This window comes from Diabrotica virgifera, chromosome 4, assembly GCF_917563875.1.
Source record: "Diabrotica virgifera virgifera chromosome 4, PGI_DIABVI_V3a".
Taxonomy (NCBI): Eukaryota; Metazoa; Arthropoda; class Insecta; order Coleoptera; family Chrysomelidae; genus Diabrotica; species Diabrotica virgifera.
Window position 1 is genome coordinate 155891499 of NC_065446.1, and position 26314 is coordinate 155917812.

The following is a 26314-nucleotide window of genomic DNA, read 5'->3' on the forward strand; positions in this document are numbered from 1 at the left end:
GTAACGGTTTGCAGTTGAAGTGTCAATTCTATGGTGGTTTTCCTGGGGGTGCTCTATGAGCCGTTAATGCAGAGGTTCCCCTTTGCCTTCTGCATTCTTGTGCCGTTGACCATTATTTGTTGATTCATCCGCCTTCGGGGCTGATTTCTCAACCCCAGGACAAAAGAGTTGGTGAGCCCTACCACTAACCAACTCATCCACCCTAAGCCGTTGGTCAGTAAGTGGGGGATTGCTTATACCGGAAATCACTCGGACGTCAGAGCCTCATTTGTTATCTAGCAGGATGTACCGGATGACTATAATCAAGATCATCACGCGGGCAGGTGAGGTTGACAGTTGGATAGGAGAGGCTATACGTTGCGCATCACTATCCCTTGCATCCCATTATCTATACATTTTAAAGTAGAAGACTTTAAAATGATATTGCCAATATTCATGAGTTGCCTTCCTGGGACGGCTTTATTGAAAGATAGTTCACTCGATTAGATGAAATCAACTTTATCCCAAGAATATCCGTCACAAAAAAATAAAAGCATGTGATTTGTCTTTAAAAAGACAACCACATGCAATGGTGACAGTAAAATTCTCGTGTTACTCCAAAACTAACACCAAACTCTGATTTTATATGTATGTTATTTTAAATTACACATAATATTCATAATACATAGATATTTAAATAATACTAAAATTTAAATTATGTACTATCCTCCATATGTTATTGACTTACTAATCGTGGTATTATTTTCTTTCTATTGACTTCCTCTTTGCGAGGAATTTGCGATACAATTGGTTTCATTTAGCATAAATAGAGCCGCTTCTTTGATTTTTCTCTTTTTACTATCTGTTTCTTTCAGGCCTATACTTGAATCTTTCCACTGAATTCTATGTTCATTGTCCCATGCGTGTTGACATATTTGAGTTCTATCACATTTTCTATTTTTAATATAAGACTGATGTTCACTTATTCTAACGTTTAATGGTCTTGATGTTTCACCTAAATAGAACTGTTCGCATTCACAAGGTATTTTATAAATACAATTCTTTGTTCTTTCTTGTTCATTGTTAGGTTTAGTTTTAGACAAAATAGATCTCAATGTGTTTGTTATCTTGAATATTGTTGAAATGGTGAATTTATTTCCTATTGTTTTAAGTCTCTCGAATAGTCCCTTTATATAAATATATGGTATTGATATTTTCCTAGTATTATTTCTTGTGAATGTTATAGGATTCCGTTCTAAGTTGTTCTGTTTCATTCCATCCAATCTTGACAATTCCTTATTTATCAAGGACAAAGGAGAATAACAGATGATAACAATTGTTTTTCTTCTAAGAATTAATTTTCGTTAGAACAAGTAATTTTGGCTCTGGGTCATATAAGGATTTAATGATTCCCTTTTTAACGTTGATGTGATTTGATTTGTAATTTAGATTTACAGGGTGTCCCGAAAAGATTGGTCATAAATTATACCACAAATTCTGGGGCCAAAAATAGGTTGATTCAACCTCACTTACCTATATACAATAGTGCACCCAAAAAAAGTTACATCCCTTTGAAGTTACAAAATTAAAATCGATATTTCTTCATATATCGAAAACTCTTAGAGATTTTTTATTGAAAATAGACATGTAACATTCTTATGGCAGCAGCATCTTAAAAAAAAATTAAAGTGAAATTTGAGCACCGCATAAAAATTTTATTGGGGTTTTGTTCCCTTAAATCCCCCCAAACTTTTGTGTACGTTCCAACTAAATTATTATTGTGGCACCATTAGTTAAACACAATGTTTTTAAAACTTTTTTGCCTCTTAGTACTTTTTCGATAAGCCAGTGTTTATCGAGATAATTTGAATATTTGTCGAATCCACCACATATTTGTATATGGTTAAGTACGATTATAGAGATCTGTTGATAATCTGAAAATTTATTTATAATTTACATTTTTAGGTATATTTTGAAAAAGAAGCCACATCTCGATAAAAGGTGACTTATCAAAAAAAGACTAAGAGGCAAAAAAGTTTTAAAAACACTGTGTTTAACTAGTGGGACCTCAACAATAGTTTAATTGGAACGTACACAAACATTTGGGGGGTTTAAAGGAACAAAACCCCCATACAATTTTTATGTAAATATATTAAACAAGAAGCCGCATCTCGATAACAACTCGCTTATCGAAAAAATACTAAGAGGAAAAAAAGTTTTAAAAATGTTGTGTTTAACTAATGGTACCAGAATAATGAATTAATAGGAACGTAGACAAAAGTTTGGGGGGGTATAAGGGAACAAATCCCCCATAAAATTTTTATAGTGTGGAAAAATCTCAATATAATTTTGTTTTAAGAAATGATACATGCCCATTTTCAATAAAAAATCTCTAATAGTTTTCGATATATTGAAAAAAATCGATTTTCATTCTCTAACTTCAAAGGACTGTAACTTTTTTTATGAGCACATTTGTACTAAGGTAAGTTAGGTTCAATCGAACTCTTTTTGACTCCAGAATATGTGGTATAATTTATGACCAATCTTTTCGGGACACCCTGTATGTTGGTGTATGTTCGTTTTCTATACACTCGAGTCTCATATCCAGTATCCTTCTTTGAGACTAAAACATCGAGGAAAGGCAGGGTGTTATTATATGCCTTTTCCATTGTAAATTTTAGTACCTCTTATTAATAGTTTATAATATTTAGGAATGTGTCCAACAATTCTGACCTATGAGACCATATTGAGAATACCTCATCTACATAATATCTCCACCATACTGTGGGTTTTAAAGTTTGTTTAAAAATGATACTAGTTTCGAAATCCTCCACAAGTATATTAGCTAATAATGGAGATAAAGAAGAGCCCATTGCTTTATCTCTATTATGGTAATTCACATAATCACATGCTATCACATGATATTCTTAAGTTAAAGTTGATTTCATGTAATCGACTATTTTTCGTCTACTATATTTCAATAAAGTCGTCCCATGAATGCAACTCATAAATATTGGCAATATCATTTTAAAGTCTTCTACTTTAAAATGTATAATATAGGTATGTCTGAATTGCCGATATGAATGAATCAGATTAAATTAAATTACTAGAAGAATGTTTATACTAAGCTACAACATTTTTGTATAATTTAGTAATATGTTGTATTTTGATAACGATGTCCGAGGTGGAAGTAGAAACCTCAATAAAATCATTGTTTAAGTTAAATTGTGCCTTATTTCAAAGTTAGAATAATAAATTACATAAATGCCACAAAGAAATAGCTTCAGAATTTAAGATTAGGTATTAAGATTTTTAAGATTAAAACAGGAAGTGTAAAAGTTAATAGAAAAAAATGCAATTCTAAAAAACTGAAGAAAAAAAAAGGAACACGATGGCATACAAGAAACAATAAAAACGTAGAAAATTGTAAATTTGCAAAAGTCATTCAGATTAAGTAGATAGTTTAAGGATTTAAAATTGCACCTAATTACCTCCGAGGCTTCACATTATTTCTTTGAGCAGTATTCTTTTTGTACGATTGGTAGGTTCCTAACCTTCCCAATCACCCTCCATATTTTATCCGGGCTTGGGACCGGCTGTGGTAGCCCCGCAATTACCCCAGGCAGTGTAATTACCCCAGACAGTATGGGATAGAGCTAGATGTGCAGATATACGACGGAGATGCAAGGTGGACAACATTAATAACTGGGTGAAAAACAGAAGAGTAGAATGGAATGACCACATAAGCCGAATGACAACAATTAATTTAGTAAGGACGGCGAGAGACGGTTCCCCAATTGGAAGACGATCAGTGGGAAGACCACGAAAAAGGTGGAATGACAACCTACTGGAGGCACATTGAAAAACAGACAAAGTCATGTCTACACAAAAAGAAGAAGAAAAAAAGAAGAAGAGAAGACCTAACTACCTATATACTACACCTACTATTGCCGTATTGACGTCAGAAAAGCAGTAGGTACTAGATTGAGTAGTAAAAAAAATTAATGTGGGATAGTAAATGCAGACAGAACCAAAATATAGGATATGGTAGAATAAGTAAAACATGAATATGGACCAAATATACAGTATGGTGCAAATGAAAGGAATAAATTCGGTATTTCGTAAACCGGCGAATTTAAGGAAAAATCCCGAAATAGGTCGATTTTTATTTTTAAATATTATAATTTGGCATATATGTTATACTAGTGACATCATCCATCTGGGAGTGATGACGTAATCGATGATTTTTTAAAATAAGAATAGGGATCGTGTGCTAGATCATTTGAAAAGTTATTAAATTCTCTATTCAGTAATATAAAAATTTACATAATTATTTAAACAGGATGTCCAAAAAAAATTTAATTATATTATTTGACAAAAAAAAAAGAAGAATTCACGTAATTATTTTAATTTTAAATACATTTTATTGCTGTCAGAAATCAGAAAATAATATTTATGTCACAAATAAACATTGCTTTTCGCTTAAATTAAATGTTCAAACTTCCAAGATGCAGGTGGCTGGCGGGAGCTGGCTTGAACATTGAATTTAATCGAAAAGCAATGTTTATTTGTGAAATTACCATTTTTTCTGTTTTCGGAGAACAGTAAAATGTATTTTGAATTAAATATATTACATACATTTTTTTGTTATGAGCTATCCCTATTCTCATTTAAAAAAGTCATTACGCGCAGGTGGATGACGTCACTAGTATATGCCAAAATATCATAATTTAAAAATAAAAATCGACCTGTTTTTGGATTTTTCCTTAAAGTTGCCGGTTTACGAAATTTACTTACTTACTTTACGTAAGCCGTCCTCTTGTACCTTACGGTGTCGAGGTAAGTGGAGAAATCGGATGTCTCCATGCCTTTCGGTCAGTAGCTAGTCTTTCTGCTTCTCTCCACCCAATATTTCTTTTTACGCAAGCCTTTCCAATATTTGTGTTCCACGTTCTTGCTGGCCTGCCTCTTCGTCGTTTGTTGTCAGATGCCGCTTTCCATACCCTCTTTACAGTTCTACCTTCACTCATTCTCGCCATATGTTCGAACCACGATAACTGTTTCGTTTCAAGTCTGTCTAAGGTCCTTCCAACACCGCACCTTTCACGTATGTCTTCATTTCTTATACGATCACGTCTGGTCACCCCGGATACCGCACGTAAATTTCGCATGCTTGAATTTTACTACGGATGTTGTCGTTCACTGTCCACGTTTCACTACCGTAGAGTAGCACCGGCTCGTATACAGTTTGAAATACTTTTATTTTTGTTTTCAGGCTTACTTCTTTCTTCCTAATAAAGCTTCTATTTAGTGCATAGCATAATTTTGTTGCACTCATTACCCTGCTGTTTATTTCTGGTTCTATATTTCCTTGCCCATTCATTGTTGATCCTAGATACTTGAAGTCCTCTACTTGTGTAATGGTCTCATTATTCAGCTTTACATTTATATTTTCTTGAGTTTTCGATATTACTAAAGCTTCCGTTTATTCAATATTTATTTTCATCCCAAATTCCTTAAAGGCTTCATTCCAAACATTCACATTCACTTGCAAGTCTTTTTCTGATTTTGCCACAATTACCAGGTCATCGGCATATATCAACTCTGACACGTAAACTTGTTGAAGTTTATACACCCCAGTGTAGTTCTTTTTACCTTACCCCTGAATTCTTTTGCAATTTCGTCCATTAGAGCGATAAATAACAAAGGACTGAGAACACCACCTTGTCTTACACCTGTCCTTGTGTAGAATTCTAGAGATGAGCGATTGTTCGTTCTTCACTGAAAAAAATATTGTACATAGTACCAATGAACGCTAATCATTGACTTTTTTTACATTGATTCAATGAAAATTTCGTTAATACTATAAACACGTAGTCATTAAGTAATCACCATATTCATTATTACAATGTAATTCTATTCATTAAAAAATAATGACTAGAATCATTAATCCAATGAATCTTTTTATCTATCCAATTACTTTTTTCATAATACTAATAATTTGTTAATTGTACATATGAAATTATACATCAGGATTATGCGGTTAAATTAATGAATATAAAACGTTGCACTAATGTACAGTGTTCTTTAAATTACGAACTCGTTTATTGAATTAATGTTTTCGTAACATTAAATCAATATTTTCGACTTTGATTAATAACTCGATACATTGTTTTGATGTAACGCAATCATTGTATTAATGTAATATACCTGAATCAATGATCAATTCATTGTAGCAATGATCTTGTACATAAACTGATACATTTCTTAAAACTCTATAAGTGCTTTTATTGGTGTAAAAAAATCACGTGACAACAGTTGCAGCCTCCTAGCAGACAGTAACCCTGCAGACTCTGAGGAGCGGTGTTTGGCACTAGTGATTTGGTTGATTTTTCTAAGGTATGTATTTACATATATTTTTAACTATTTATAAATTATTTTGTTGGATTTATATAAAAAAAGTTGTACTTCTATTTCCACTTTTGCAGATTGATATGGACGACTTTGGAGTGGCATTTGGAAATGGAAATGGACTTATTGATGGATGGGATAGCAATTTCGAAAGAATTATCTCCTTTCTTCAGTGTGAAAGTCATATCAAGGATAAAACAAATAAATTTTTATTTCAAAAGATTACCTTTGAAGACATTACGGAATGTAAGTACCTATTTCATTATTCAATCCTGCATATCCAGTATTAATTAATTTTTGTTCTCTGTAAATTTTTTCAAAAGCTAATTCGACACATAGGTAAAAGAAAATAGGAACCATTTGAAAATATTTCTAAATGGCGTAATCTTATAAAAAAATAGTAAATTAAATCTTTAGGTGATTAAACCGTAAATAACTGAAAAATATTATTAGCTCTTGCAGTCGGTAGTATCTATCAAAGTAAAAATAAACATCTCAACATCTAGCAATTTTTTCAGGATAAATTAAAATATTTCTATAAAAAAAAGTGATACCCAAAAATACAACTATGTTCACGATTTAGATTTATTTTTTTATAATAATTATTAATATAAATTGTAGATGGCTAACATGCAGTTATCCTTTGGGTTCTACATCGATATTTTGTACGAACTAATAAAATATACCATCAGAGATTTTCAATAATCATTCTTACATCGGGAAGACCCAGCAAGAAGTCGAAGATCATATTAGATTTTTGAAATCAAAGAAAAATGACATTCAACCATTTGCTTTTTGTATGGGTGGTGATAATTAATCCCAGAGAGATGTTGTATTTATGGAGATGTTATTGGAAATGTATTTATTTTCACGATATCAGGTATACATTTTTATATAATATAAATATATATATATATATATATATATATATATATATATATTTTTTTTTGTTGTTTTTTGATTAGAATGTGTCTAAAGATATTCAACCTCTTGTCTTTACCGACGAGCCCAGAGAGGTTGAAGAGGGCGAAACACATTTCTAAGAACTGGTGTTTGGATCTTTGATTCTATTCGAAAAATTTTTCCCAGCCCGAAATGGTGGATGTGTGAATTGTTGGTAAGGGGATTTTTCCACATTCTCTATTTCATCTATTTGATATATATATATATATATATATATATATATATATATATATATATATATATATATATATATATATATATATATAAATTAAACGAAAAGATTTCTCTGGTATACAGAAGAAATCTTTTCCGTAGCGGACGCGAAAATGTAAATTTCAAAGTCTTCATAAAAGACGATGAACGACAAAAGACACCTCTTTGTGTCACATATTTGTTTACAAAGCCACGTTATTCGCTACACATTCGTCAATAACGGAGAAGAACCGTGATATGAAAGGAAACGGCAATTGCATTTTGTTTCACTTCGACCACCACCGATATTCTACACGACGTGTTTCGAGCTTATGTCAAGCTCTCGTCAGGAACATCTAGGTGGATGGTCGAGGTGTAAGAAAATGCTTTTGGCCTTTCTGGTAATAATAAAATAACCAGACTTCAGTACACTTGGTACGACATCTATATTAATTAAACGAAAAGATTTCTCTGGTATACAGAAGAAATCTTTTCCGTAGCGGACGCGAAAATGTAAATTTCAAAGTCTTCATAAAAGACGATGAACGACAAAAGACACCTCTTTGTGTCACATATTTGTCTACAAAGCCACGTTATTCGCTACACATTCGTCAATAACGGAGAAGAACCGTGATATGAAAGGAAACGGCAATTGCATTTTGTTTCACTTCGACCACCACCGATATTCTACACGACGTGTTTCGAGCTTATGTCAAGCTCTCGTCAGGAACATCTAGGTGGATGGTCGAGGTGTAAGAAAATGCTTTTGGCCTTTCTGGTAATAATAAAATAACCAGACTTCAGTACACTTGGTACGACATCTATATTAATTAAACGAAAAGATTTCTCTGGTATACAGAAGAAATCTTTTCCGTAGCGGACGCGAAAATGTAAATTTCAAAGTCTTCATAAAAGACGATGAACGACAAAAGACACCTCTTTGTGTCACATATTTGTCTACAAAGCCACGTTATTCGCTACACATTCGTCAATAACGGAGAAGAACCGTGATATGAAAGGAAACGGCAATTGCATTTTGTTTCACTTCGACCACCACCGATATTCTACACGACGTGTTTCGAGCTTATGTCAAGCTCTCGTCAGGAACATCTAGGTGGATGGTCGAGGTGTAAGAAAATGCTTTTGGCCTTTCTGGTAATAATAAAATAACCAGACTTCAGTACACTTGGTACGACATCTATATTAATTAAACGAAAAGATTTCTCTGGTATACAGAAGAAATCTTTTCCGTAGCGGACGCGAAAATGTAAATTTCAAAGTCTTCATAAAAGACGATGAACGACAAAAGACACCTCTTTGTGTCACATATTTGTCTACAAAGCCACGTTATTCGCTACACATTCGTCAATAACGGAGAAGAACCGTGATATGAAAGGAAACGGCAATTGCATTTTGTTTCACTTCGACCACCACCGATATTCTACACGACGTGTTTCGAGCTTATGTCAAGCTCTCGTCAGGAACATCTAGGTGGATGGTCGAGGTGTAAGAAAATGCTTTTGGCCTTTCTGGTAATAATAAAATAACCAGACTTCAGTACACTTGGTACGACATCTATATTAATTAAACGAAAAGATTTCTCTGGTATACAGAAGAAATCTTTTCCGTAGCGGACGCGAAAATGTAAATTTCAAAGTCTTCATAAAAGACGATGAACGACAAAAGACACCTCTTTGTGTCACATATTTGTCTACAAAGCCACGTTATTCGCTACACATTCGTCAATAACGGAGAAGAACCGTGATATGAAAGGAAACGGCAATTGCATTTTGTTTCACTTCGACCACCACCGATATTCTACACGACGTGTTTCGAGCTTATGTCAAGCTCTCGTCAGGAACATCTAGGTGGATGGTCGAGGTGCAAGAAAATGCTTTTGGCCTTTCTGGTAATAATAAAATAACCAGACTTCAGTACACTTGGTACGACATCTATATTAATTAAACGAAAAGATTTCTCTGGTATACAGAAGAAATCTTTTCCGTAGCGGACGCGAAAATGTAAATTTCAAAGTCTTCATAAAAGACGATGAACGACAAAAGACACCTCTTTGTGTCACATATTTGTCTACAAAGCCACGTTATTCGCTACACATTCGTCAATAACGGAGAAGAACCGTGATATGAAAGGAAACGGCAATTGCATTTTGTTTCACTTCGACCACCACCGATATTCTACACGACGTGTTTCGAGCTTATGTCAAGCTCTCGTCAGGAACATCTAGGTGGATGGTCGAGGTGCAAGAAAATGCTTTTGGCCTTTCTGGTAATAATAAAATAACCAGACTTCAGTACACTTGGTACGACATCTATATGAATTAAACGAAAAGATTTCTCTGGTATACAGAAGAAATCTTTTCCGTAGCGGACGCGAATGTCGCGAATATTTGACGCGAATATCGGTGGTGGTCGAAGTGAAACAAAATGCAATTGCCGTTTCCTTTCATATCACGGTTCTTCACCGTTATTGACGAATGTGTAGCGAATAACGTGGCTTTGTAGACAAATATGTGACACAAAGAGGTGTCTTTTGTCGTTCATCGTCTTTTATGAAGACTTTGAAATTTACATTTACGCGTCCGCTACGGAAAAGATTTCTTCTGTATACCAGAGAAATCTTTTCGTTTAATTAATATAGATGTCGTACCAAGTGTACTGAAGTCTGGTTATTTTATTATTACCAGAAAGGCCAAAAGCATTTTCTTGCACCTCGACCATCCACCTAGATGTTCCTGACGAGAGCTTGACATAAGCTCGAAACACGTCGTGTAGAATATCGGTGGTGGTCGAAGTGAAACAAAATGCAATTGCCGTTTCCTTTCATATCACGGTTCTTCTCCGTTATTGACGAATGTGTAGCGAATAACGTGGCTTTGTAGACAAATATGTGACACAAAGAGGTGTCTTTTGTCGTTCATCGTCTTTTATGAAGACTTTGAAATTTACATTTTCGCGTCCGCTACGGAAAAGATTTCTTCTGTATACCAGAGAAATCTTTTCGTTTAATTAATATAGATGTCGTACCAAGTGTACTGAAGTCTGGTTATTTTATTATTACCAGAAAGGCCAAAAGCATTTTCTTGCACCTCGACCATCCACCTAGATGTTCCTGACGAGAGCTTGACATAAGCTCGAAACACGTCGTGTAGAATATCGGTGGTGGTCGAAGTGAAACAAAATGCAATTGCCGTTTCCTTTCATATCACGGTTCTTCTCCGTTATTGACGAATGTGTAGCGAATAACGTGGCTTTGTAGACAAATATGTGACACAAAGAGGTGTCTTTTGTCGTTCATCGTCTTTTATGAAGACTTTGAAATTTACATTTTCGCGTCCGCTACGGAAAAGATTTCTTCTGTATACCAGAGAAATCTTTTCGTTTAATTAATATAGATGTCGTACCAAGTGTACTGAAGTCTGGTTATTTTATTATTACCAGAAAGGCCAAAAGCATTTTCTTACACCTCGACCATCCACCTAGATGTTCCTGACGAGAGCTTGACATAAGCTCGAAACACGTCGTGTAGAATATCGGTGGTGGTCGAAGTGAAACAAAATGCAATTGCCGTTTCCTTTCATATCACGGTTCTTCTCCGTTATTGACGAATGTGTAGCGAATAACGTGGCTTTGTAGACAAATATGTGACACAAAGAGGTGTCTTTTGTCGTTCATCGTCTTTTATGAAGACTTTGAAATTTACATTTTCGCGTCCGCTACGGAAAAGATTTCTTCTGTATACCAGAGAAATCTTTTCGTTTAATTAATATAGATGTCGTACCAAGTGTACTGAAGTCTGGTTATTTTATTATTACCAGAAAGGCCAAAAGCATTTTCTTACACCTCGACCATCCACCTAGATGTTCCTGACGAGAGCTTGACATAAGCTCGAAACACGTCGTGTAGAATATCGGTGGTGGTCGAAGTGAAACAAAATGCAATTGCCGTTTCCTTTCATATCACGGTTCTTCTCCGTTATTGACGAATGTGTAGCGAATAACGTGGCTTTGTAGACAAATATGTGACACAAAGAGGTGTCTTTTGTCGTTCATCGTCTTTTATGAAGACTTTGAAATTTACATTTTCGCGTCCGCTACGGAAAAGATTTCTTCTGTATACCAGAGAAATCTTTTCGTTTAATTAATATAGATGTCGTACCAAGTGTACTGAAGTCTGGTTATTTTATTATTACCAGAAAGGCCAAAAGCATTTTCTTACACCTCGACCATCCACCTAGATGTTCCTGACGAGAGCTTGACATAAGCTCGAAACACGTCGTGTAGAATATCGGTGGTGGTCGAAGTGAAACAAAATGCAATTGCCGTTTCCTTTCATATCACGGTTCTTCTCCGTTATTGACGAATGTGTAGCGAATAACGTGGCTTTGTATACAAATATGTGACACAAAGAGGTGTCTTTTGTCGTTCATCGTCTTTTATGAAGACTTTGAAATTTACATTTTCGCGTCCGCTACGGAAAAGATTTCTTCTGTATACCAGAGAAATCTTTTCGTTTAATTAATATAGATGTCGTACCAAGTGTACTGAAGTCTGGTTATTTTATTATTACCAGAAAGGCCAAAAGCATTTTCTTACACCTCGACCATCCACCTAGATGTTCCTGACGAGAGCTTGACATAAGCTCGAAACACGTCGTGTAGAATATCGGTGGTGGTCGAAGTGAAACAAAATGCAATTGCCGTTTCCTTTCATATATATATATATATATATATATATATATATATATATATATATATATATATATATATATATATATATATATATGAGCAATATTTCTACTTTTCGGTGAATTTTGTGGGGAGGGTCCTCGGATTTTCTTCAAATTTTAGTATGTTATTGGACCTATTGAGAAAACGTCATCCTGAGAGTTACAGCCCCCTAGGGGCCTTAGAGCCCTAGATAGGGCCCGTCAAAGACCCAAAAAGGTCGTTTTTAGCCTATCTTTGACAGGCTGTATATCGACTCCCAGTTAACCGATTTTAACTTACCAAACGTTATTTTCTTTATAATTTTAAGTAGTTTTATCAGTGAAAATTTCAAGTCTCTAATTAATAACCTTGATTTTTAGGACCATTTTAAGTAACGCTAAAAATTTCAAAAAATTGCTATTTTCAAAAATTTGTTAAAAATCTAATTTTAATCCGATTTTCTTTTTCTGGTCGGAGGTTTAAAGGTAATAAAAAGGTCTTTAAAACAGTATCTCAAGAGTTAAAATCCGTTCGGTAGAAGCGGATATACAACAGATTGAAAATGGACATTTTTGTAAAAATCGCGTTTTTACGGATTTTCAAAGTGCTGACACGTTTTGGGGTATATATTAAATTGTACCAAAATTTTTTTAGAAGTAGCTTTTTATATAAATAATAACTTCGTATTGGAGATTTTCTTGGCCCGGGCCTCTATCTACCTTATATGACCCTCTAAAAATGAGTATTTTGTTACTCAAGTGAGGTGACTTAACAAACAACTTACGGTCTATTTATATCAATCAGAGAGCCTGAAGACTTTAACTATTACGGATTAGAAAAGTAGAGATCACAACATTTTATTTGAGGGCTCACACAAACTTCTAGGTAGCCTAGAAGTACAGTTATGATATTTCAAAGTCCTAACTAATATTAAAGTATCAATTCTGTGAACGCTACTTTTATAGACTAAGAGCCGCTATGGGTGAAATTTGTTAACTATTTTATGCACGATAAGAGGCCATAACTTAAACAATAAAACCTAAAAGAAAACGTATGAACACTATACTGTCACTTTTTAGAAGCACATACCTCGACAGTGGCGCATCAAACTTTCCACTTATGAACGGGATAAATAAATTAAAAGGTACCCTTCCTTACACCCAGAATTCAATTTTGTTAATTTTTTAAAGTTTTACGTTATTAAGAAATAAAACTCAGTGTAATTTTAACACACCACCCCCATCCCCCTTCCCCCACCACCAAAAAATCCAAAAAACTATTTTTTAGGGGATTTTTGGTGATTTTCACTATTTTATAGACTTCAAAATAGATTAAATTAATGTTTTTTATAGGTTATATGTAAATTGAAGTAACTGTGTCCTGTAGAATATTTAAAAATTGGAGAAATACGTTGAAACCCCCAAAAACCCCCTCGAAAAACAATTTTTTGGATTTTTGAAGATGGAGAACCTTACGGAAACTTCTGAAATAAATTAGAAATATAGCATTTGATAAAATACACAAGATTAAAACAAAATAGTCCAACAGCCATCCCCAAAAAAAAGTTTTTCGTTTAAAAGTTTATAAAAATAAAAAAATAATTTTTTTTAGGTTACGTCACTCAACCTACGTGTCTATAAAAAATAGGCATGTTTTGTAAAAGCCACAAGTATGCGTGTGAATTTTTTGAAATTTTAAAATTGATTACATCCCACCTAAAAAAATAAAAAACGAGAAATGAACTTTTTGATGGTGGGGGTAGGAAAACAGGGGAGGCGGGTTGAAATTACACTGAGTCTTATTTTTGAATCACGTATAACTTTAAAAAATAAAGAAAAATAATTCTGGGAGTGAGGGAGAGTACCTTTTAATTTATTTATCCCCTCCATAAGTAGAATGTTTGATGCGCCACTGTCGAGGTGTGTGCCTCTAAAAAGTGACGGCAAAGTGTTCATAGCTTTTCTTTTAGGTTCTACTATTTAAGTTTTAGGCTTTTATCGTGCTTAAAATAATTATCAAATTTCATCTATAGCGGCTCTTAGTCTATAAAAGTAGCGTTCACAGAATTGATACTTTGATTTTAGTTAAGACTTTGAAATATCATAACTGCACTTCTAGGCTACCTAGAAGTTTGTATGACCCCTTAAATAAAAGGTTTTAATCTCTACTTTTATAATCTGTGATAGATAAAGTCTTCAGGCTATCTGATTGATAGAAATAAGCCGTAAGTTGTTTGTTAAGTTGCCTCATTTGAGTAACAAAATACTCATTTTTAGAGGGTTATATAAGGTAGATAGAGGCACGGGCCAAGAAAATCTCCAATGAAACGTTATTATTTATATTGTACAATTTAATATATACCCCAAAACGTGTCAGCACTTTGAAAATCCGTAAAAACCCCATTTTTACAAAAATGTCTATTTTCAATCTGTTTTATCTCCACTTCTGCTGAACGGATTTTAACTCACAAAATATAATTTTAAAGCCCTTTTTAATACCTTTAAACTGTCGTCCAGAAAATGAAAATCGGATTAAAATTAGATTTTTGACAAATTTTTGAAAATAGTAATTTTTTGAAATTTTTAGCGTTACTTAAAATGGTCCCAAAAATCAGGGTTATTGACTAAAGCCTTGAAAGTGTCACTGAAAAAACTACTTAAAATTACAAAGACAATGACGTTTGGTAAGTCAAAATCGGTTAAATGGGAGCCGATATACAGCCTGTCAAATATACGGCAAAAACGACCTTTTTTGGGTCTTTGACGGGCCCTATGTAGGGCTCTAAGGCCCCTAGGGGTCTGTAACTCTCAGGATAACGTTTTTTAAATAGGTCCAATAACATACTAAAATTTGAAGAAAATCCGAGGACCCTCCCCACAAAATTCACCGAAAAGTAGAAATATTGCTCATATATATATATATATATATATATATATATATATATATATATATACAAATAGTATCTTAATTGACTTATTAGGAAATACGAATTTCACTATTTTTGGGTATAGAAGTCAAACTGGGGCCTTAAAGTACACTATTATCATTTAATTATTAAATATTGGATAATAGTGTACTTTAAGGCCCCAGTTTGACTTCTATACCCAAAAATAGTGAAATTTATATATATATATATATATATATATATATATATATATATATATATATATATATATATATATATATATATATACAGTATGTCCCTGTAAGTTGTATCCATATGGAAAACTTTTTTATTATTAATTTTACGAAAAAAAGTTATTCTTCATAAAAAGCTCTGCTTGGTCCAAGACCTAAAATTTAACCGTCAAATATCAAATTTTTTGAATATTATACGAGGTATGTCAAAAATTTTGAATTTCACTCAAGAGTAAAGTAGCATTATTTTTCATAATATTGAAAATTGCTGTTATAAAAAGTTGTTTGGAATTAAAAACTATATTCTAGTATGCAATTACATCCTTCTAATTGAAAAAAAAATTTTGAAAAATTTTTGATTACTAACATTATTTTCAGTTATTTTAATTCAGATAATTCTTTTATTATAAACCTTACGAAAAAAAGTTATTCTTAATAAAAAGTTCTGCCCGGTCTAAAATCTTAAATACAACCATCTCATGTTAAATTTTATCAATTTTATACGAGGTATATCAAAAAAAAATATGAATTCCGCTCAAGAATAAAATACGTTTATTTTTCACAATAGCGAAAATTGTTATTACGAAAAGTTATTTAGAAGTAAGAACTATGTTTCATTATGTAATTACATCCTTTTAATTGAAATATTCTGAACTATAAAGGTACTTTACTTTTGATCTTTTATCTTGTTTGACATACCTCGTATAAAATTGATAAAATTTCATATAATATAGTTGTATTTTAGGTTTTAGACTATCCAGAACTTTTTATTAAGAATCACTTTTTTTCGTAAAATTAATAATAAAAGAGTTATCAGAATTGAAATAACTGAAAATAATGTTGGTTACCCATAATTTTTCAAAAAAAAAAAAATTTCAATTAGAAGGATGTAATTGCATATTAGAATATAGTTTTTAATCCCAAACAACTTTTCATAATAGCAATTTTCAATATTGTGAAAAATAAAGCTACTTTACTCTTGAGTGAAATTCAAACTTTTTGACATACCTCGTACAATATTCAAAAAAATTGATATTTGATGGTTAAATCTTAGGTTTTGGACCATGCAGAGCTTTTTATGAAGAATGACTTTTTTCTGTAAAATTAATAATAAAAAAGTTTTCCATATGGATACAACTTACAGGGACATACTGTATATATATGTTACACTTGAAGTTTCCGCGGGAGCTATATGTGCTTTCTGTTGTTTTCCGGGTTTGACTCCGCGTTGAATAATTTTGGTTTTGAGAAAAACCATTATTTTGACGACGTTTCGGCAAGATCTCACTTGCCATTGTCAAGTCAGGTAGTTCCGCTTCTCGCTGCTGCTTGAAGTAAACTGATTAAGTAAACTGAAGTAAACTAGTTTACTTCAAGCAGCAGCGAGAAGCGGAACTACCTGACTTGACAATGGCAAGTGAGATATTGCCGAAACGTCGTCAAAATAATGGTTTTTCTCAAAACCAAAATTATTCAACGCGGAGTCAAACCCGGAAAACAACAGAAAGCATATATATATATATATATATATATATATATATATATATATATATAATAATATATATACTAATAAACTAGTTGTTTGTATATATATATATATATATATATATATATATATATATATATATATATATATATATATTTATATATATATTTGTACAAATATTTTCGACCGTACTGTGTTATAGTGGTTTGAAGTTTCAGCAATTCGGTCATGTGAAATAAAAGTCTATTTGTTATTTCTCAATATTTCGTCACACTTTTGTGACTTCTTCAGGAGAAAACTGTAAATTTATTAAGATTAGAAATTAACAAAAGCTAAATATTTAATTACTTACAACCATAAGAGTATTAATTTAGATTTTTTTAACATATCGTAAGGGACATTGACTTAATTTTGATTTTGACATTTATTATTTCGGAGTTATGGTAACTGCAATAAATTTTATATTTATAGAATATTGTCTGATATTTAAAATTCTTTTTTTTTTTATTTTAATAATAAATAGGTCAAAGTAAACCAAAGAAAATATTAACGGAATTTTAAGATGGAAAGGTATGATTAATAGTAGAAAAATTTTAGAAAGAGACTAGAGTATATTAAATTGATCTATAAAATGTAAGTGATGGTACATAGTGAGTTAGTATAAAGCTGATATTTTTCGAAATTAAATAAAAATTAAGATGGATTAATTATTAGATGAATAATTGAGTAATTTGTTTGAATTTTTACACTTTTTGAAAATATTTTAAAGGTTATTTATTATTTAGAATGTTACAGTAGATATTACTCAAATGGTTAGTATCAGTCTTATAATTAATAGATTCTGGAGTTTTGATAATATGTACCATCTCAAGGAAGAGTCGTTTTTTATAATTGTCAACTTGTTCCAAGATTTTTACATTGTTAAAGTCAAATTTATGTCCCGTCTTTAAATGGTGTTCTACCAAGGCACAACAGTTTTTTCTGATATTACAGTCACTTTTATGTTGAGTGACACGTTGCTTAAGCCACTGTTTACTTTGACCTATATAACAACCTTGACATTCAATGCAATTTATTTTGTAAATTATGTTGCTCATTAATCCCTTTGGAGTATTAGCTTTAGTTTTCGAGAACAACTTTGAATTTAGAAGTGGATTGTACTTGACTAATTTGATGTTTGGAAATGGTTTAAAAAGTGGGACAATTTGGTCTGTTAAATTTTTTACGTAAGGTATTTTTTTGTAAATAACTGGTTGAGGATTATTTATCAAAGCTCTATCACAGGAGTTAGTGTTGTAAATGAGTTTTTTTAAAATGTGTTTTGGGTAGCCATTGTTTAAAAACATCTCAAAAAGTTTATTCAGATTGACATCTAAGAATCTTCGATCACAAATTGTCGTCACTCGATTTTTCATGGATATAATTGTGTTAAATTTTTGATTTCTAGGATGATTTGAATAATAATTTATAAATCTGCCTGATGCAGTATCTTTTTGATACCAATCTAATATAATTTTGTTATCATTTGTTTTTATGACATATTTTTGTTTTTATGACAAATTCTATAAACAAATATTTGGAACTCCAATGGGCAGTCCTATAAGCCCAATCCTAGCCACAATTATTCTAGACCATTTAATAGACATTGGAATCTCAAAATTGCCGTTTTCACTACCATTTATTTATAAATTTGTTGATGATATAATATGCAGTGTACCTTTTAACCACATCCAGACAGTACAAGCAATATTTAATTCACTTAATCAAAATATTCAATTCACTGTCGAAAATGAAAATGAAAATAGTATACCTTTTTTAGATACCAAAGTTATAAGAACAAATGATAACAAAATTATATTAGATTGGTATCAAAAAGATACTGCATCAGGCAGATTTATAAATTATTATTCAAATCATCCTAGAAATCAAAAATTTAACACAATTATATCCATGAAAAATCGAGTGACGACAATTTGTGATCGAAGATTCTTAGATGTCAATCTGAATAAACTTTTTGAGATGTTTTTAAACAATGGCTACCCAAAACACATTTTAAAAAAACTCATTTACAACACTAACTCCTGTGATAGAGCTTTGATAAATAATCCTCAACCAGTTATTTACAAAAAAATACCTTACGTAAAAAATTTAACAGACCAAATTGTCCCACTTTTTAAACCATTTCCAAACATCAAATTAGTCAAGTACAATCCACTTCTAAATTCAAAGTTGTTCTCGAAAACTAAAGCTAATACTCCAAAGGGATTAATGAGCAACATAATTTACAAAATAAATTGCATTGAATGTCAAGGTTGTTATATAGGTCAAAGTAAACAGTGGCTTAAGCAACGTGTCACTCAACATAAAAGTGACTGTAATATCAGAAAAACTGTTGTGCCTTGGTAGAACACCATTTAAAGACGGGACATAAATTTGACTTTAACAATGTAAAAATCTTGGAACAAGTTGACAATTATAAAAAACGACTCTTCCTTGAGATGGTACATATTATCAAAACTCCAGAATCTATTAATTATAAGACTGATACTAACCATTTGAGTAATATCTACTGTAATATTCTAAATAATAAATAACCTTTAAAATATTTTCAAAAAGTGTAAAAATTCAAACAAATTACTCAATTATTCACCTAATAATTAATCCATCTTAATTTTTATTTAATTTCGAAAAATATCAGCCTTATACTAACTCACTATGTACCATCACTTACATTTTATAGATCAATTTAATATACTCTAGTCTCTTTCTAAAATTTTTCTACTATTAATCATACCTTTCCATCTTAAAATTCCGTTAATATTTTCTTTGGTTTACTTTGACCTATTTATTATTAAAATAAAAAAAAAAAGAATTTTAAATATCAGACAATATTCTATGAATATAAAATTTATTGCAGTTACCATAACTCCGAAATAATAAATGTCAAAATCAAAATTAAGTCAATGTCCCTTACGATATGTTAAAAAAATCTAAATTAATACTCTTATAGTTGTAAGTAATTAAATATTTATCTTTTGTTAATTTCTAATCTTAATAAATTTACAGTTTTCTCCTGAAGAAGTCACAAAAGTGTGACGAAATATTGAGAAATAACAAATAGACTTTTATTTCACATGACCGAATTGCTGAAACTTCAAACCACTATCTATATATATATATATATATATATATATATATATATATATATATATATATATATATATATATATATATTTTATAAGAAGAATCAATTTCTGTTATATTTAGTTATTCAGTTTTTTCCAAATTACATTATAAAAAGTTGTTTGTGTTAATTAAAAGTATATGTGTTTTTTTTCTTTAAACTTATAGATAATATGTACTTAACATTAGTTTGAGAATCGGCAAAAAATCGTTGCTTCAACCTATATTTGAAATATTTATGTAGATATTAAGTCGTCATTTTGTTTACTGATTGACTATTTGTATGTTATATACAAATATACATGAAAATGCCATTCACTGAACCAAAAAAGTTCGTAAATACAGGGTGTAACAAAAATACAGATCATAAATTTAATCGCATATTCTGGTACCCAAAATATTTCGATTGAACCTAACTTACCTTAGTACAAATGTGCACATAAAAAAAGTTACAGCCCTTTTTTTTATGGCTTTGGCATAGCCAATTAGCCAGTCTAGTTTGGTATTAACGCAATTTCACAAGTTAAATTACAATATATTACACATTTACATATATATAATATACAGATACATACACATATATACATTTTTATTTATTTATTATATAATATATATATTTTTTTGTTCATTATTCTTTTTTATATTTTTTTTTCTTTTTTTATACCTATAAATATGTTTATACTAAAACTAAAGCAGGAAAATTTTAGGGAAACATGGAAGAAAACTGGGTAACATAACTTCTCGTCCAGGGGCCCGTCAGGACATTTTTATAGTAGACATATCAGAATTAGGCCACGGTTAGGGGGGTAAGAAAATATTAGGTAAAAACAAAGGTTGTCGGGATAATACTAAAGCCTAATATTTGATGACAGGTTATAATTTAAATTATCACCTCTTGGTGTGTTCATATAAAGATTTTAAAATTTCTATATTTTTATTAAATAATATTAAATTTAGATTTATTGGAAGTAAACATTTATTTTTACATAGATCTACATATAACTGTGATGTACTATTCTCTTTCTGGTTACATTCTAAGATGATGTGATCTAGACTGCCAAGCTCTCCACATATGCAATTTGGCGATTCTATTAAACCCATTCTATGTAGGTAGGAAGGTGTAAGGGCATGGTTGGCTCTTATTCTATTTAAGGTCTTAATGAAGTGCCTATTGGACTGATTATAGAACCATCTCTTAACGGGTAATATAGGTCTACATTTTTTATAGTTTAAACTGGTTGTAGACAAACTGTAGTGATGTTGCCATTGAGTTATAACATTCTTTTTGATTACACTGATTATATCTGTATATGGAATATAGTTATTATATATCTCTTCTCCATTTATTGCTGCTTCCTTAGCTAAACTATCAGCCTTTTCATTGCCCAGTACACCAGAGTGTCCTTTCATCCAGCAAATAATTATATTATTTCCAGAAATTCTAGCTTCATGATAAAGTTTTATTACTTCAACTTCAATATGATTAAGGTTTTTTGCGTTTTCTTTGTTCGATAATATCTTAATTATACTTTGATTGTCTGTGAATATAACACTATGATTTATATTATTTTGAGATATATATTTCAAAGTTATTTGAATACCCATTAACTCCGCGGTATATATAGAAGCTTCGACAGGAAGCTTGAGTTTTTTATAATTATTAGTGTTTAGTTCCCAAAAGGCACAACCTGTATTAGAGTTGGTCTTAGATCCGTCAGTGAAGAAGTATTGATAATTAGGCCACCTATTATGAATAACTTGATTGAATAATTGTCGTGGTAAATTTGGATCCATATATAGAGTTTCTACTCCTATCGAGAATAATACATCTGGTTTATATTTATATACGGGAGCAAGTCGATTAATATATAGTTCCGATTGATATTTAGATAATTTTCTATAACTATTGGTGTGCAAAAGATCCTTCTTTGTTCTCCAATGTCTGTGGGTCAGTTCTAATATCGATAACTGATTTACTTCTTGGAGATATCTAATGTCCTTGGATATAGCTTTGGTAACTATTTTATGACTTATCCATTGTCTTCGGAATTGCAATGGAGGTTCAACTGCTTCACATTCCATGATGTTTATTGGAGTAGAATTTAGGTATCCTAAGCAAAGTCTTAAACATTTATTCTTCTGAGCTTCTATTTTGTTGAGGTGTGTATTAGATGCAGAACCATACAAGTGACAGCTGTAGTCTAGAATAGGACGAACCATTGATCGGTAAAATAATAATGCAATATTGGGATCAGCACCCCAACTTGTTTTACAAAAGGCTCTTAGAATATTTATTGCATTTTCTGATTTTTTAATAGCGTATTGGATGTGATCTTTCCACAACCGTTTTCTGTCCAAAATTGTTCCGAGGTATGTTACAGAATTCTTTATTGGGAACTCAAGCTGTCCCGATATAAAACTGCCTTGCGGGACCTGACATTTCTTAGAGAAAAAACAAATTTCTGATTTTGAGCCAGATATTGTAAGTCCTAAAGATTCATAAAGATCTTGTAGAGAATTAAGTGCCAGTCTTAGATTAGAGCTGCAAGTGTCCAATGACTTGTGTGAGGTATAAATCACAACGTCGTCAGCGTATTGGATTACGCGAGAATTAAGTGGGACATATTGTTCTATCTCTATATTGTATAGAATATATAGAAGAGGGCTTAAAATACTACCTTGGGGTAGTCCTACATTCGCTGTTCGGTGAGTCGTCAAGCTGTTATTTACTTTAGTTCGTATAGATCTATTGGAATACATCGATATTAGAAACCATGAGAAAGTGGATGGAAGACCGATTTGGACCAGTTTATGGTATAATATATCTAATTTAACGTTGTCGAAAGCCGAGGAAACATCAAGAAATGCAGCAGCTGTAGATATATTATATGTAAAATTTAGTTGAACTGCACTTACCAAAGCTGTTATTGCGTCTTGTGAGGATAAAGATTTTCGGAATCCATATTGCGACTGAGGAAGTATATCTTCTGTTTCTAACCATTGTTCCAAATGGTTTTTTATCATCCTCTCAAACGTCTTAAGGAAACAGGAAGCCAGAGATATGGGTCTATATGAATTAACCTTGTTATCAGGTTTGCCGGTTTTTTTTATTGGCAAAACAATATATTCTTTCCAACTCTTGGGAAGTGTAGTTTCTTTAGACCAAATTTGATTATAGATACTCAGAAGAACCTTTTTATACAGATCAGGTAGATGAAATATCATGGAATAAGATATGTTGTCTAGACCGGGGGCACTGTTAGTTTGCTTAATGCTCCGTTTCAATTCCCATAATTGAAATGATTCGGTTAAAAAACTAGTATCTTTTCCAACTGTTGTAATTTGCTGTGGTACCTCTTCACAGGAAACCCATTGTGGAGATATTTTGGCCTGAAATTCCTCAATCCAATTAGCTTCAGGATTGATAGGAAGTCTGTTCGAAAATTTTATATTTCTATAGCGGTTCACTGTTTTCCATACTTCTTTAATAGGCGTATTTGAGCTTAGATTTTCACAATATTTGATCCAACTTTTCTTCTTTTTTTGTTTAAATGTTTTTTTTTGCAATGGCATCTAATCTTTTATACTCTATCAAATTTACAAGGTTAGGATTTAATTTATATCTGATAAAGCCTTCTTTCCTAGTTTTGGCAGCGACGTCACACTCTATATCCCACCAATGTTTCGGTATATATCTTTTATTATTATTTATATAAGAGAATTTTTTTGGAATAGCTAGAACAGCTGCGTAATTTATGTTCTCTAATAAACTTTGGTAGGTTTTGGGAGCGTTCAGGGAGGTCACAGTTGCAGAGTATGCATTCCAATCAGCCTTATTTAAATTCCAAATTTGATGTGTGTTCATTTGTTGTGGTGTAGTGTTTCCATTTTCCCAGGATAATAATATCGGAATGTGATTTGAGCCAAATGGTTCTTGAAGTACGCTCCAATTTAAATAATCAGCTATGTCCTGGCTACATATAGTGATGTCAATTGCTGTAGGTCTTTGAGTAAGAGCAAGTGTGGGAGATCCATCATTTAATATTTTTAAATTACAAAATTCTACCGCTTCCAGAAGAGATTTTCCATATATGTCTTCAACTTCGCAGCCCCAAGTATAGCTATGTGCGTTAAAATCACCCCCGAGTATAAAGGGCTTAGGCATTTTTTCTAGAAATTTAATCCATTGTTGGCAAGTAATTTTAGAGCGAGGTTCAATGTAAATAGAAATTATGTGAATAGGACTGTCAAATGAATATAATTTGACAGACACACACGTAAATGTAAATGGAAAATTATTAATATTAAGTTTTACCTCTTCGGATATTATTTTATTGTTTAAAAGAATAGCTGAGCCTCCAAAACCATCATTCCGATCCGACCGGAAACAGTTATATCCCTGAAAATTATAATATTTTCCTGGTTTAAACCAGGTTTCGGACAATAGCGCGACCTGAATATTATATTTGCAAAGTAGAAAAAGAAGGTTCTCCTTATTGGCAACTGCTGAACGACAGTTCCACTGGAAAAAATTAAAATTATGCGTTACGTCTGCGAAGTTGAAGCCATATTTACTTTTAAATGTTTACTAACTAATTCAATAATTTCTGGTTTTGAAATATCGTAAGTTTTTTGTCTGTTTTAATGTATTAACAATTGTTAAAACCAATTCTAAAATTGTATTCATTAAATCTAAATCTAAGTTTTCAACCTGTGAAATTGCGTTATTTCTCGTGTAATTTGGATGAGATAATATACTCCCACCTTGATTAGGAAAATGTACAGGTGCAATAATTTCTTTTCTTGTTAACTCTGTTTCATCTGGGGTGTTGGGTCTTTGTCTTTTAGAAGGTTGGACATTATTGTAGTGATAACTATTACTATGTTGATTGTTTAAAGCAGGCAAGTTAAAATGATTAGCATGTCTAGGAGATCTTGATAGTGGATGATCCACTACCCTAGAATCACCGACATTTTTTGGAAGAGTCGAGGTATATTGCAAGGCTGTTATATTTGCATATGAATTACGTGGAACTTGTTTGCTTGCATCATGAAAATTTAAATTTTGTGAAGACATAGCTTCCTTTATTTGTTTTTGACGATTAAATTCGGGACAAGCTTTTAGATCTGTTGTAAAGTGGTTTCCCTGACAACTAAAGCAAATAGGAGTAATATTTTCAGTAGTGCATTCTTTTGTATTATGTATACCCTGACATCGATTGCATCGCGGTCTACTTTTGCACTGCGGACCCAGGTGCCCAAAACGAAGACAAGAAAAACATAACAAGACTTTTTGTTTATAAGTTTCAACTTCTTTCAATACTTTATTTATGACGACAAATTTCGGTAATATTTGTGACTTAAAAGTTACTATACACGATTTAGTGCGAACATATTCAGTAGTTTTAACTTCGTTTATAATTTTTTCCTCCCTTCTATTAATTCTTCTCACCGACACAACTTCAAATTTGCAATGTTTATCGTAAGGCTTAATTTTATTCTTAATATATTCCTCAGAAAAATCAAGACTAATATCTCTAATGACACCTTGTGGGTGCAAGATAAATTTCGGTATATATAAGTCTAAATTGTTTTGTTGAAAAACTGGCAAATGTTTATTAGTAATTAAAAAATTTGCCGATTTGTAATCCTTACATTTTATTCTAATTCTATTATGACCAATCGAGTCAAAACTAATTATATTATTTTCAATAGTACAACAGTTTGTTAATATTATTTCGCCGACTTTTAAAGCATCTAATTTACCTTTAAATTCTTTAGAACGATTTTCTACATAAACGTGAAATTCCCCATAATCAGTATTATCGTAAAACAAGTCAGGTTTCTTATCAGACTCATTAACTACTAGATTGGTATTAATGTTATCTGTACTTACGGTTTGCGAAGAAATAATATTTTGATTATTGGAAATCTCGCTATGATCCATCGCTGACCCAGGGTCACCTGAATCTCCTATAGGATTAGGGTCGGGGGGTTTACCCCCGCTTGTACAATCCATATCACCAACCACACCACTTAATAACAAAAACTGTCCCAACTGGTTTAAAACTACAATTATTTATCGATTTGTTCACTGCTCAACCAACCTTACACTTCAAGCGCTGGGACCAGACTGTTACAGCCCTTTGAAGTTACAAAATAAAAATCGATTTTTTCCAATATATCGAAAACTACTAGAGATCTTTTATTGAAAATAGACATGTGGCATTCTTATGG